Source organism: Mustelus asterias, unplaced genomic scaffold (genome assembly GCF_964213995.1).
Source record: "Mustelus asterias unplaced genomic scaffold, sMusAst1.hap1.1 HAP1_SCAFFOLD_35, whole genome shotgun sequence".
In the NCBI taxonomy this organism is placed as follows: Eukaryota; Metazoa; Chordata; class Chondrichthyes; order Carcharhiniformes; family Triakidae; genus Mustelus; species Mustelus asterias.
The window spans coordinates 4,758,737-4,774,017 of NW_027590117.1; the positions used below are offsets into that span (position 1 = coordinate 4,758,737).

The 15,281-nt window shown below is 45.5% G+C and overlaps 2 protein-coding genes and 1 non-coding gene across 3 annotated transcripts in view; 1 reads left to right on the forward strand and 2 right to left on the reverse strand.

Moving 5' to 3' along the window:
* LOC144482285 (uncharacterized) overlaps positions 1 to 15,281 on the reverse strand; it is an 872,976-nt gene that overhangs the window by 688,214 nt on the left and 169,481 nt on the right. The gene's annotated exons all lie outside the window — the stretch shown is intronic.
* LOC144482277 (uncharacterized) overlaps positions 1 to 15,281 on the forward strand; it is a 411,284-nt gene that overhangs the window by 272,750 nt on the left and 123,253 nt on the right. The window lies entirely within an intron of this gene.
* On the reverse strand, positions 7,903 to 7,974 carry trnad-guc (transfer RNA aspartic acid (anticodon GUC)). Its single transcript has one exon. It is a non-coding gene; the product is annotated as a tRNA-Asp (tRNA).

Sequence of the window (15,281 nt, forward strand, 5' to 3'; positions counted from 1 at the left end):
CAAGTCTGCAACCGATCTATATCCTGCTGTATCCTCTGATGGTCCTCATTGCTATCCGCAAATCCACCAACCTTTGTGTCGTCCGCAAAGTTACTAATCAATCCAATTACATTTTCCTCCAAATCATTTCTATATATATTACAAACAGCAAAGGTCCCAGCACTGATCCGTGAGGAACACCACTTGTACTCTTACTGTGTTTACCCCAGTCCAACGCCGCCATCTCCACAAAACACTTACTGTGTTTACCCCAGTCCAACGCCAGCATCTCCACATCATGAACACCACTTTTCACAGCCCTCCATTCAGAAATGTACCCTTCCACTGCTACCCTCTGTCTTCTATGACCGAGCCAGTTTTGTATCCACCTTGCCAACTCACCTCTGATTTCACCTTCTGCACCATTCTGCCATGAGGGACCTTGTCAAAGGCCTTACTGAAGTCCATGTGGACAACATCCATTGCCCTACCCTCATCAATCATCTTCGTCACTTCGTCGAAAAAGTCGATCACGTTCGTGAGACACGACCTCCCCTTCACAAAACCATGTTGCCTCTCACTGATACGTCCACTTATTTCCAAGTGGGAATAAATCCTGTCATAGCTAGGGTGTCGAAAAAGATCAACTTAATGCAAGGGAGGTCCATTCAGAGGTCTGCTGGCAGCAGGGCAGAAGCTGTTCTTGAGTTGGTTGGTAGGTGACCCCAGACTGTTGTATCTTTTTCCGATGGAAGAAGGTCGAAGAGAGAAGGTTGTCTGGTGAAACATTCAAAAGTTGTGGGTCAGAATCTCATCGAAGTCGGATTTTTAGGTAAAGTTTGAAGAAATTAGGAACTGGCGTATCAATGCTCTCGGAGAAGTGAAGCTGCCGCCTCGAACTTCATAGAATGCCGACAGGGCAGAACGAGAACATTCGGCCCATCGGGCCTGCACCGACAACAATCCCACCCAGCCTGTATCCTCGTAACCCCACAGTGTCCCCTGACACTGAGGGACTTTTGTAGCATGGCCAATCCAGCTAATACGGTACTAGTTCTCATGGCTGAGCAAGACAAAATCTGCTTTTCGGGCCGCAAATGAAGCTGGCGTCTGCTTTGGAGGTTCTGAAACCACAAGTTTACTCCTGTCCAAAACTGGTGCCCTGAATTGAATTTCAGCTCGAGCTTCCTCATCGGATTGCAAATATGGGAGCGTGGAATTGTTCTGGACTATTCACCCCTCAAGCCTGTGTGTCCAAGCTTCATTTGGTTCCGTGATCCTCAATACGCTGAATGAATCATCAGTTCACAGGCAATAAAACAAATCCACAACCGACGAGGATGGGATTCGAACCCACGCGTACAGAATACAATGGATTGTGTTCATCGCCTTAACCACTCGGCTGCCTCATCATGCAGTGATTGCTCCCCAACTGTTTTAACATCCGTAACAAAGAACACATTTCTCCCGCAGGAAAATGCTGCCTTTCTGCTTTCTCGTTAATCTTGATTCGCTGTTACTTTTCCATTTGATGTAAATCCAGAGAACGTAAAGAGAGAGGCAGTTAACCTCTCTGGTCCCGGTTTGGTTTTGAATTCACCGAACATGACCCTGATGGAAAAAGCAGCCAATGCTGTGAGTTTGTAGCGCAACGGTAGAGCGTCTGACTTCAGAGTAACGGGCTGCATGTTCGAATGATGGAGCTTTTCTGCGTATGTCTTTGGATTCTTTGCGATTGTTCCTGAAATGACATATTCCAAAACTATGATCCAAATGAAATTTTTGGGATGATCCAGTGCGCATGTTCAGTTTATTTTTAGCACGCTTTCATATTTAAACAATGTGTCAGAGATATGATTCGTTCATTGTTTGTAAAATTGAAGCAAGGTACACAGTCCCAGTTGTTTCTGGGAGCCATCAATGGGTAGAGCTGACTGGTGGTGATTTGAGCGGAGAATTCACACCTCAGGCGAAGAGCAAGGCTGAGAAGGCGCGGCCTTCATGAACAATCTCAACCGATACGGGAATTGATCCCGCGCTGTTGGCTGAATAAACTGTCCAACCAACTGAGACAAATACGCTGTGCTACTCGTTAATGGAGATCAAGGTGATGAAGCAAATTTACTGTCGAGAAAGCCCAGATTTGCCCTTGGGCAACAGCAGAATGCTTCTTCTTGATGGAGTGAGTACGTGATAGCAGAGGATCGTTTTGATCCAGCGACCTCTGGGTTATGGGCCCAGCACGCTTCCACTGCGCCACTCTGCTTCGAAAGTTGATGCCTCCCTGCTTATTACTGCTGCCCGCGAGCCAGGAAACGATTCACTGTCTCTTTTTATTTCAAACAAGGCCCATGTGTTGGGAAGTTCACAATGGCTGGATAATAACACATAACATCACCCCGAATGTAAGAGACAGAGAAAGACAGACAGAACAGCAGTAAAAGACTATTAGGACACACACACAATGAGAGACAGAAAAGCTTCGAGTAAACCAGCAAGATACTGAGATGGAAAAGCTGATTGTATATGAAAAGGGATTTTCTGTTACACAAAGATAGGCCCTTTTGAATTGTATGCTCTGTTGTGTAACTGTGCTCTCTGCTGTGTAACTGTTCTCTCTGTTTGGAACTGTGACTCTGTCGTTGACAGATCTTCACTGTGGTTCTGACAAATTCTTCCCTGTTGTGTAAATGTGTTCCTGGTTTGTAAATATGATCCGTCTTGAGCAGAAGTTTTCCCTTTGTGTGAAATGTTCTCTGTTGTTCTGTGAAGATGTTTTCTGTGGGAAAACAATCGACGGAAATTTCAAGGCCGCCATTTCTGAGGGTTGCTTTCAATTCCAGGTTTGTTTGGGCCGAATGGCCTCCTCCTGTTTCTGTTTTCTATCCATGTGCCTATGTGTTAAATCAGTGAATTTGAATTTCACCAGCTGCCATGGTGGGATTTACTCCGTGTCCCCAAAGATTAGCGCGGGCCTCTGGATTACCAGCCCAGTGACATCACCTTTCATCCCTGCAAACAAAAACAGTTCATTCAGTTCAGTATTAAACCTCTTCCTGAGGAGATTAGAATTCCCGCCGCAGAATTTCAATTCGCCGATTGATGCAAATCATTTTGTTGTAGTTTGGAACACTAGCAATTTATCCAGATCAAACATACATCGTGGAATAGTTCTAATCTAAAAATACAAAGATAAGTGAGAATTAAATGAACAAAGTTACAAGGGAAGTAATTCTGTTTGGAACTAACGGTGGATTTCAGTTAACGGGCGAGAGCTCGGTTTTCAGGAGGTTCCACCAGATTTCTGTATAAAGAGAAAGGACTCGAACCTGCAATTGTTACATAGCAGCATGGAAAGTAGCGAAATTAATCGGCTGCATCGATGACTGTATCGGTGCCGCGTCCTGCTCTCGTCTGCACCTGGACAAAAAAAAATAGCTACTTTCCTTCCAGTTTCCACCGTCGCACATTCACATGGTCCATCTCTGACGCTTCCCTACCCTTCCTTGACCTCTCTGTTTCCAATTCTACACAGACTGACCACCAGTAATTAAAACCCTACCGACTCACACGTCGAGTACAAATCTTCATTCCCCGCGCCCTGTAAGGACGCCATCCCCATTCTCCTGGCTTCTGTACCTCTGTCGCAACTGTTCCCCTGATGCCTCTTTCCAAAGCAGCGCTCCTGACATGGACTCCAGCTTCCTGAAACCAGGGTGACTCCATCCCCACCCTCGGTGTTTGACTGGGCGCTCAACCGTGTCCCATTCATCTCTGGTCGAGAAAAAACAAATTAATACAAGATAAGTCCAATCAAAATTCTGATGGCAGCAGGGAAGAAACTGTTCTTTAGTTGGTTAGTGCCTGTCCTCAGACTTTTGTAGTTTTTTCTCGACGGAAGCCGGTGGAAGAGAGCATGACCAGGCTGCGTCGCTCCATGATAAAACTGGCTGCTTTTCCAAGGCAGCGGGAGGTGTCAATAGATGGGAGGCTGGTTTGCGTGATGGACTGGTTTCTTTCACGACACTTTGTAGTTTTTTTGCGGTCTTGGACAGAGCAGGAGCCACAGCAAGCTGTGATGCAACCAGAATTAATGCTTTCTCTGGTGCGTCTGTCTGTATTCAGACTGTGCTTTGCATTATCTGCTGCTCAATGAGGATTGGGATCTTTCTGATTCTGTCAGCTGAACTGTGCGTGTACAAGTGACTTGTTCTGACTGTCAGCTTCCGGAACTGTCAAATAGTTTATAAATTAATTTTATATCAGTCAATTTTTGACACTGACTTTCTGTATCCCCTCATTTTGAATCACTGATTAATTTTCTTTATTGATTCCTGGGATGTGGGTGTCGCTGGCTGGGCCTGCAATTATTGCCCATCCTAAATTTTCCTTGAACTGAGCAGCTTGATAGGTGACCTCAGAGGGCAGCTCAGAGTCAACCACATTGCTGTGGGTCGGGGAGCCACATTTAGGTCCAGACCAGGTAAAAAATCATTCCTTAAAGGACATTAGTGAACCAGCTGTGTTATTTTATGAAAATCGAGTCGTGGCCATTGGACTTTTAATTCCAGATGTTTTTATTGATGTCAAGTTTCACCATCTGCCGTGGCTGTGTGTGTGTGTGTGTGTGTGTGTGTGTGTGTGTGTGTGTGTGTGTGTGTGTGTGTGTGTGTGTGTGTGTGTGTGTGTGTGTGTGTGTGAGAGAGAGAGAGAGAGAGAGAGAGAGATTCTCACATAATCAGTCTGTTTGTGAGTTTGGATTAATCCTTTATATTCCCTCATAAACACGGTGATCCCTTGTCTTTGTGAATTCCTCCGATACACTTGTACCACTGAGACTCTGGTGTGCGGATGGAGGGTGGGGTGAGATTTGGAGGCAAATGGGCCAAATGGCCTCTTTCTGCACTATCGGGCTTCTATGATTCTCTAATCAATGCCGCAGGGTGTTCAGTGTAAAAACAGTCGATTTTAAAGCACGTGTGTAGGAAAGTGAAGGGTGAACTTGTCTGCGTGAAGATCACAGAAAAGCTCTCTCTGGTGCTGCGTTCAAGAGACAAGTTTTGGGTTGTCAGTCAATGAACTCCTGTAATGAAGGTACAAAATCAGAAACAGGAAATGCTGGAAATATTCAGCAGCTCCGAAAGCAGCTGTGGAGAAATATTCCTGTCGCCAGAATGAAACCCTCCAATTGCATAGTTCATGTTGCTCAGATCTCTCAATCATAGCGCCTTCTTGCAAGGAACAAGAAGGGCGGGAATTGGCTCTTTGTTGACTTGAGCAAATAGAGCAATGCACCAGCCTCGTAAACAGGTAGATCCCGGTTTCAAATCCCAGCGAGAACCTTGAGTCCTTTCAAGTGATCAGTGCAATTGTGCAAGTCACAATGTCCCACCCTTGCTCGTCAATATTGTCTTTACCTTTACAGTGGATGATCTACAAAGATGAAACAAATACATATTTCAAGACTCCCCACAAATATGTCTCCTATTTGTTTACATGATCCAGGTATTTTCATCATCTTGCAGAGAAAAAAATAACCTGCAATAAACCCAATGTTGTAAATTCTACAAATACAGCTTTCCATTTTTTTTCCTCAGGGAATTTCTAACACAGTCGAATGGCCTTACAATCATACAATCCCAACAGTGCTGAAGGAGACCATTTTTCCCATCGAGTCTGTATCGATTCTCCAACAGAGAATCGCACACAGGACCTATCCCCGCGGCGCCACACATCCACCCTGCTAATCTACCTATACAAGCACCTTGAAGACCAAGGAGCAATCTCGCATGGCCAATCCACCCAACCTGCTCATCCTTGGACTGTGGGAGTAAAGAGGAGCAGTTGGTTTCCTGAGATAACTTGCCTGGGTGAGTGCAGCTTGAACAGCACTGCAGACGTTTGGCACCATCCCAGGACAAAGCTTCCCACTTCTTTCGCTTCCCAAGCATAAATATTCACTCCCTCCACTACAGCAGTGGGCACCATCTACACGATGCACTGCAGCAACTCAGCAAGTCTCATTTGCCAGCAGCTTCCAAACCCACGACTACGACAGCCTGGAAGGACAAGCGCAGCAGACACATCAGAATGTTGTTGCAGGGCACTGATATTTATTTATTGATTGTAGCTATTTATAAATTGTGTTGTTGCGTGTGTGTTCTTTAATCTTTTTTATCTTCCAAAAGAAGTGAAATATCTAATTGAAAAAGAAGTTACTATTTCTAACCCAACCAGCGAACGTTGTATCAAACTTAAAGAAAGCCCCCGGCGTTTGCGATTTATTCTCGAGTCAATGGTTCCCTGGGAGCCGAGTGAACAGAAACAGCACGGAGAGATGGCAGAGCAGGAAATGTCGGTGCCGAAGCTGAATCACATCAATGAAACAGCAAACTGTTTGCCACAAATCTGATCAAAAATCGGACTCTGGTGGGATTCGAACCCACAAGCTTTAAATGCCTAACTTACCATTATTTTGAAGTCTTACGCGTTATCCATTGCGCCACAGAGCCGAGTGCCGGAAGCTTATTTTACTTGTCCATATATGGATTTTTGACAATGTAGAAACGATTCTTAAGTTCAATAATCTCATAGTTAAAGCGTCAAGAACTGTGAAGAGGAACTTCATTGATTGCAACTCGTGTTGGAACATCTTATGTCTGTTGAGACAGCTGTGGAAATATATAGCTTTATACAGGAAATGTGTCCATCACAGAATGATCCTCCCTTTCTCTCTTCCTCATTCTCCTGTACAGCTTGGAAGCAAATCTCGCAGGCTTGATAGTCGGGAGACACATTCTACTCTATCTGTCACAGGGCTGATCAGAGCCTGTTCCCTGTTCCAGTGAAACAGCTGCACAGAACACAACGCAAAGCTGGAAGCTGGAAATCTGAAACAAAAACAGAAAATGCTGGAAATGCTCAGCGGATGAGGCAGCATTTTCGATTAATGGAGATTTCTGGAAAACAAGCTCCTGAAGCACAGCACAGCTGCACAGTTTAAAGTTTCCCTTCATCCACAATGGAGGCTTCATTCTATGGTTTTGAACAATCCAAATTTGAGAATGTGCATTGTTATTCTCGTCGCCACAGCCTGAAAACCACTTCAGGCATTGATGTCGCCCTTGGATTTTAAATTTGTAAATCCATTCTCTACCTTTTAAAGCTACTATTGAAACTGTATCTGTCACCCACTCAGTTCTTTGTGAGTGAGAAGCAGAATTGAAGATATATTTGGATAATTTTCCTTTGACTGAATTTGTACAGAAGCATAAAGGCGGGAATCACACACAGCACTCCATGAAAATGACCCCCTAAAAGCTGACAGTGTTTAATCAAGGGATGGTTCTATTTATTCATTTATTATAAATGGAGAATAGAAAAGTTGGAACTGTATGCAATCTGGGCAATATAACTGAGCAAAGTGAAACACAATGGGGACTGGGCACGCTAAGCCTCCCATGGGCAAAAGACAAAGTGGAGGTGCGACGTTGGCTGCCTTGTGAGACGGAGCAGGGAGACGTTGTCGGGTGCAGGTACATAGGAAAGTGGGAGTGCTAAGCGTTTAATGCTCACTTACAAGCAAAAGGTGTAATGCAGACTGCAGTCTGGATATTCAATCCTTACTATCCGAAACAGCAGTGATTCAAAAGGCTACTTGGTTCAAAACAAAATACCAACCGGCACTAATACATTCACTTATTTATCATAATTTATCATAATTTAAATGATTTAATTTAATTACAGAGGAAAGCAGGGTACGGCTAGATTTCAAAATGATATGGCCAACAGATGTAGTATTTCGAAATTCCACCGTCCCAGGTTCAATATAATGTGAACAATTTTTGTCTGTTGTGTCCCTCTCTGATGTCCAAACTTCAGTCGACCAGAGTGTACAATTTGACATAATAAAAATGCAACAAGCTCCCCGTCGGGGAATTGAACCCCGGTCTCCCGCGTGACAGGCGAGGATACTAACCACTATACTAACGAAGAAGCGATGTTTTGCGTACTGTACACTTGCCACTTACACTTTTAGAGCGACAACTGAGTTCGGACGAGATCAGTTCGTTTCCCCAATTCGGAGTCCCATTTAATGCAGCAAACAGCGGCTCTCACCAACCGACTTTTGGATTAGCAAGAAAGAGAATGAGATGGATGCATGAAAAAAACAAGAATCAAGCGGAGACAGAAAGGTGCGTTTGCCGTTCATTTCAAACTGCATGTTCTTATTAATTCTGGAGGAAAGACGGCCTGTGTTGAAATCTGAACAATCTGGACAATCTCAGCTGGTCTCTCTCCACAGATGATGTCAGACATGCTGAGATGTTCCAGCATTTTCATTTGTTGTTTCAGACTCCAGCAGCGGCAGTATTTTGCTTTTATCTTGTCTCGAAATGCGTTTTTTTTCTCCAAACTGCTGGAACTTCCAAAGTGCTTTACAGCTCAGATGCTTTTCTTTAATTCTATTGTCTTTTGTATAGCCCGAGGTGTAGGTGCGGATGGAGCAAAAACAGAAAATATCATCCCCAATCTCACAGGATCATGGAAAAATTATTTCTGTGGCTTTGACCATCTCATCAGTTGTTTGATATAGATACTCAGCTCAAAGCTGCCTCAGTTAAAATCTTATTGGTGCATATTTCTGTGAGCCACCGGAAAATGAGCGAAGTTTCCAACCCGTTTCTGAACTCATGAACATAGAACATAGAACATAGAAAGCCACAGCACAAACAGGCCCTTCGGCCCACAAGTTGCGCCGATCACATCCCCACCTCTAGGCCTATCTATAGCCCTCAATCCCATTAAATCCCATGTACTCATCCAGAAGTCTCTTAAAAGACCCCAACGAGTTTGCCTCCACCACCACCGACGTCAGCCGATTCCACTCACCCACCACCCTCTGAGTGAAAAACTTACCCCTGACATCTCCTCTGTACCTACCCCCCAGCACCTTAAACCTGTGTCCTCTCGTAGCAACCATTTCAGCCCTTGGAAATAGCCTCTGAGAGTCTAGCCTATCCAGACCTCTCAACATCTTGTAAACCTCTATCAGGTCACCTCTCATCCTTTGTCTCTCCAGGGAGAAGAGACCAAGCTCCCTCAACCTATCCTCATAAGGCATGCCCCCCAATCCAGGCAACATCCTTGTAAATCTCCTCTGCACCCTTTCAATGGCTTCAACATCTTTCCTGTAATGAGGTGACCAGAACTGCGCGCAGTACTCCAAGTGGGGTCTAACCAGGGTCCTATAAAGCTGCAGCATTATCTCCCGACTCCTAAACTCAATCCCTCGATTAATGAAGGCCAGTACGCCGTACGCCTTCTTGACCGCATCCTCCACCTGCGAGGCCGATTTAAGAGTCCTATGGACCCGGACCCCAAGGTCCTTCTGATCCTCTACACTGCTAAGAATGGTACCCTTCATATTATGCTGCTGCTTCATCCCATTGGATCTGCCAAAATGGATCACCACACACTTATCCGGGTTGAAGTCCATCTGCCACTTCTCCGCCCAGTCTTGCATTCTATCTATGTCTCGCTGCAACTTCTGACATCCCTCCAAACTATCCACAACACCACCTACCTTGGTGTCGTCAGCAAACTTACCAACCCATCCCTCCACTTCCTCATCCAGGTCATTTATGAAAATGACAAACAGCAAGGGTCCCAGAACAGATCCCTGGGGCACTCCACTGGTCACTGACCTCCATGCAGAGAAAGACCCCTCCACAGCCACTCTCTGCCTTCTGCAGGCAAGCCAGTTCTGGATCCACAAGGCAACAGCCCCTTGGATCCCATGCCCTCTCACTTTCTCAAGAAGTCTTGCATGGGGGACCTTATCGAACGCCTTGCTGAAGTCCATATAGACCACATCCACCGCTCTTCCTTCGTCAATGTGTTTGGTCACATTTTCAAAGAACTCAACCAGGCTCGTAAGGCACGACCTGCCCTTGACAAAGCCGTGCTGACTACTTTTGATCATACTAAACTTCTCTAGATGATCATAAATCCTGTCTCTCAGGATCCTCTCCATCAACTTACCAACCACTGAGGTTAGACTCACCGGTCGGTAATTTCCCGGGCTGTCCCTGTTCCCTTTCTTGAATATAGGGACCACATCTGCAATCCTCCAATCCTCCGGAACCTCTCCCGTCTCCATCGACGATGCAAAGATCATCGCCAAAGGCTCCGCAATCTCCTCCCTCGCCTCCCACAGTAACCTGGGGTACATCCCATCCGGTCCCGGCGACTTACCAACCTTGATGCCATTCAATAGTTCCAACACATCCTCTTTCTTTATGTCCACATGCTCGATCCTTTCTGTCCACCGCAAACCAGCAGTACAACCACCCAGATCCCTTTCCACCGTGAATACCGAGGTAAAGTATTCATTAAGCAGCTCCGCCATTTCTAACGGTTCCGCACAAACTTTTCTCCCTTCACCTTTTAAGGGTCCTATGCCTTCACATCTCATCCTTTTACTCTTGACATATTTGTAGAAAGCCTTGGGATTCTCCTTAATCTTACCCGCCAAGGCCTTCTCATGACCCCTTCTCGCTCTCCTAATTTCCTTCTTAAGCTCCTTCCTACATCCCGTATACTCCTCTAAATCCTTAACACCTCCTAGCTCTCTGAATCTTCTGTACGCCTCTCTTTTCTTATTCACCAGGTTCATCACAACCTTCGTGCACCACGGTTCCCGTACCCTACCAACACCCCCCTGTCTCATCGGAACGTTGTCATGCAGAGCTCCAGACAAACATTCCTTGAAAATCCTCCACTTTCCTTCGGTACTTTTCCCCAAGAATGCCTCCTTCCAATTTACCCGTCTAATTTCCTCCCTGATGACACTGTATTTCCCTTTACTCCAGAGAAACACTTTCCAAGCCTGCCTGATCCTATCTCTTTCCAATGCTATCGTGAAGGAGATAGAATTATGATCGCTATCCCCAAGATGCTCACCCACCGAGAGATCCTCCACCTGTCCAGGTTCATTAGCCAGCACCAGATCAAGTACAGCCTCTCCTCTAGTAGGCTTATCCACATACTGTGTCAGGAAACTCTCCTGGACACACCTAACAAACTCCTCTCCATCCAAACCCCTAGCCCTAGGGATATTCCAATCTATGTTTGGGAAATTAAAATCTCCCATCATGGCAACTCTGTTATTCCTACATCTCTCCAGGATCTGTTTCCTGAAGTTGAAGTTAATTATTCTCTGTCTCCGATGATAATTTTAAGAAGCTCAATTAAAGCTCTCCTGTCCATGGTTCGGCCACGGATTCGAAAACCAAACAGATTTCCAAGCAGTGTCTGCAACATAGAACCACGTAATCCCTGCAGCGCAAAAACACGCCTTTCGCCAGAGTCTGATGTGATCTGATCAGTTGTTTCATTTCACTTGATTTGATTTGATTTATTTTTGTCACATGTTTTCGCCTTCAGTGAAAATTATTGCTTCTTGCGCGCTCGACAGACAAAACATTCCGTTCACAGGGAAGGAAAGGAGAGAGTGCAGAACGTAGTGTTACAGTCATAGATAGAGTGGAGAGAAAGATCAAATTAATGCAAGATAAGTCCATTCAGAAGTCTGATAGCCGCAGGGAAGAAGCTGTTCTTGAGTCGGTTGGTACGTGACCTCTGGCTTTGGTATCTTTTTCCCGACGGAAGAAGGTGGAAGAGAGTATGTCCGTGGTGCGTGGAGTCCTTAATTATGCTGGCTGTTTTGCCGAGGCAGCGGGGAGTGGAGACAGAGTCAATTGATGGGAAGGCTGGTTTGCGTGATGGATTGGGCTACATTTATAACATTTTGTAGTTCCTTGCGGTATTAGGCAGAGCACGATCCATACCAAACTGTGACAGGCTCAGGAAGAATGCTTCTTTGGTGCATCTGTAAACGCTGGTGAGAATCATAGCTGACATACCAAATTTCTTTTGGGAATGAAATTCCTTTGTTTTGGGCATGGAAAGTAGCTTGCCTGGCTGGGAATCGAACACAGGCCACGGCGGTGAAAAGCGCCGAATCCTTATCACTGGACCGTCGGAAAGTGCGTGCGGCCTCACCAGGCTGCAGCATTGCCTTCCAATCGGACTTCCGCAGTCAAGGGCACTCAGCCTCCGATCTTCGGGTATCTTCATGGCACACGACAAAGCAGGATCGCCGAGCAGAAGCTGACAGGCAACTTCCACATGCATGATGAAAGCCTCAACCGGGATCCTGGGTTCAAGCCACAGGACACACAACCCTCACCATACTCTCTGAGTTTGCAAAATCCTTCTAACTCTCCTGATTTGAGAGAATTCACACCTCTTTAACCGGTGGTTATCCCTCTCTCCACCCTTGCTCTTTATATCTTTACCTGAAAAGACTCGCATTCTAACCATTGTCCACACTCCAATCTGTAATTATCGTACTATTGTATTTGTGTCTATCGATGCCCTGTTTGTCAACCTCCTCAACTCATCTGATGAAAGGCACATCTCCGAAAGCTTGTGATTCCAACTTTACCTTGTATTGTGAGAATTCTTATTGTGCCCACCTCAGTTCAACGCCGGCACCTCCACATCAGCACGAGTGCGAGCAGATCATCTGTTGAGGAAATAGGAAAATGGATCAGAAGTGTTGGTGTGATGTGTTCCATTATCCGTCCTCACTATTCAGAGCCCTAACCACGCAGTCCAGGTACATACCAACTATCAACGACATGTATGAAAGGGTAAGGTACATTCTTATCTGCCCTTCTCTGGTCCATTTTATCGAAATGATTTTTTAAATAATCTTTCACTAATTTAAAGCCTAGCATCAGGCCACACCTCAGCCTTGTGATTACAAGAAAAGAAAGATGCAAGCAGTCAAAACTTTACCAGGTCTTTCCTTTGTTCTCAATGACACTACTTTTTATGGGCTGTGGGTGTCACCTGCAGGACCAACATTTGTTGCCCTTCCCTAATTGCCCTTCAACTGAGAGTGGCTCACTCGGCCATTTCAGAGGGCAGGTAAGAGTCACCCACATTGCTCTGTGTCTGGAGACACATGTAGGCCAGACCAGGTAAGGCGGTCAGACTTCTTTATCTAAAGTGCACTGGTGAACCAGATGAGGTTTTACAACAATCGACGGTAGTTTCGAGGCGGCCATTACTGAAACCAGTTTTCAATTCCACTTTGATCAAATCAGTGAATTTAAATTTCACCAGCTGCCATGGTAGAATTCACTCCATATCCGCAAATATTAGTGCGGGCCCCTGGATTACCAGCGCAGTCTTTCATCCCTGTAAACAAAAACAGTTCGTTCAGGTCCTTATTAAACCTCTTCCTGAGGAGATTAGAATTCCCCCCACAGAGTTCTACTAAACCGATTGCTTCAAAGCCTGTTGCTCTATTCTGGAGCATCAATAATTTATTAGGATCACACAGGTAAGATTGATTTTTCGGAACTCAAAAAATTAATGATCTGAGAAAATTGAATGAACAGAACAAGGGAGTACTTTCTGAAAAGGCGCCCTGCAATGTTGGCAATAAAGGCAGAACTTTCAGCTGACGAGGCATATCACGGTTTTCCGGAAATACCACCAGAAAATTTCTGCATAAAGCGACGGCGGCAGGACACAAACCGGCAATCTTCTGATATTATCGTCATCATGATCGCCGAAGTCAAACACCTTATCCATTAGCCCACGGCATTAGCACACGCATGAAAGCGGCGGATGCCAGCGCCATGTGAATAACTACTGTGGTGAGATTAATTGTCAGTTCTATTTTTGGATGCTCCGCTGGTTTCCGGATACCAGAAAATTGAAGGGAAATCTCCAGCTGCTGTAACCAACGAAAACTAAAGTCCACTTCTTACATTCTTGGGTGCCTGCCTTTGTGGAGTTTGAAACCAAAAGAGAAAATGCTGGAAAATCTCAGCTCGTCTGGCAGCGTCTGTAAGGAGAGAAGGAGCTGATGTTTCGAATCCAGGTGACCCTTTGTGTGGAGTTTGCATGTTCTCCCCGTGTCTGCCTGTGTTTCCTTCGGGTGCTCCGGTTTCCTCCCAGCTTCAACAATGCAGGTTAGATGGATAGGCCAGAATAAATTGAACCTTAGTGTCAGGGGGATTAGTTGGGTAATTACTTGTGGCTCCAGGGTTGGAGAGGGATTCTCTGACGGAGAGTCGGTGCAGAATCACTGGGCAGAATGGCCTCATACAGCACTATAGGGATCCTATATCTGCTACACATCCTGTCTTAAACATTCACTACTGATCCCCAGAATCCCTCTGCTCGCAGCGAATGCAGCAACATCCCCTGTGTACCTTAGTTCAATATGTTGTACTCTTTTACACGTCACTTACTGCACCACTCAATCTTCTTTGTTGCAAAGAGAGAAACTTCGAAATCTTCAACCAAACCTTGTATCTAAAATCCCTCATCGCTGGATCTAAAATGGTAAATCTCCTTTTCTCCCTCCCATGGACCCTCACACTCTTTCGAGAATGTGGTTCCCGGGTCTGGGTGCAATCCTAAAACAGCTGCAGTTGATCAGAGCTTTATAAAGATTGAGCATAATTTCCCTGTTTTTATACTCAGTATCTCGATTGTTAGAACATAGAACATAGAACATTACAGCACAGAACAGGCCCTTCGGCCCACGATGTTGTGCCGACCTTCATCTGAAACCAAGATCAAGCTATCCCACTCCCTACCATCCTGGTGTGCTCCATGTGCCTATCCAATAACCGCTTAAATGTTCCTAAAGTGTCTGACTCCACTATCACTGCAGGCAGTCCATTCCACACCCCAACCACTCTCTGCGTGAAGAACCTACCTCTGATATCCTTCCTATATCTCCCACCATGAACCCTATAGTTATGCCCCCTCGTAATAGCTCCATCCACCCGAGGAAATAGTCTTTGAACGTTCACTCGATCTATCCCCTTCATCATTTTATAAACCTCTATTAAGTCTCCCCTCAGTCTCCTCCGCTCCAGAGAGAACAGCCCCAGCTCCCTCAACCTTTCCTCATAAGACCGACACTCCAAACCAGGCAGCATCCTGATAAATCTCCTCTGCACTCTTTCCAGCGCTTCCACATCCTTCTTATAGTGAGGTGACCAGAACTGCACGCAATATTCCAAATGCGGTCTCACCAAGGTCCTGTACAGTTGCAGCATAACCCCACGGCTCTTAAACTCCAACCCCCTGTTAATAAAAGCTAACACACTATATGCCTTCTTCACAGCTCTATCCACTTGAGTGGCAACCTTTAGAGATCTGTGGATATGGACCCCAAGATCTCTCTGTTCCTCCACAGTCTTCAG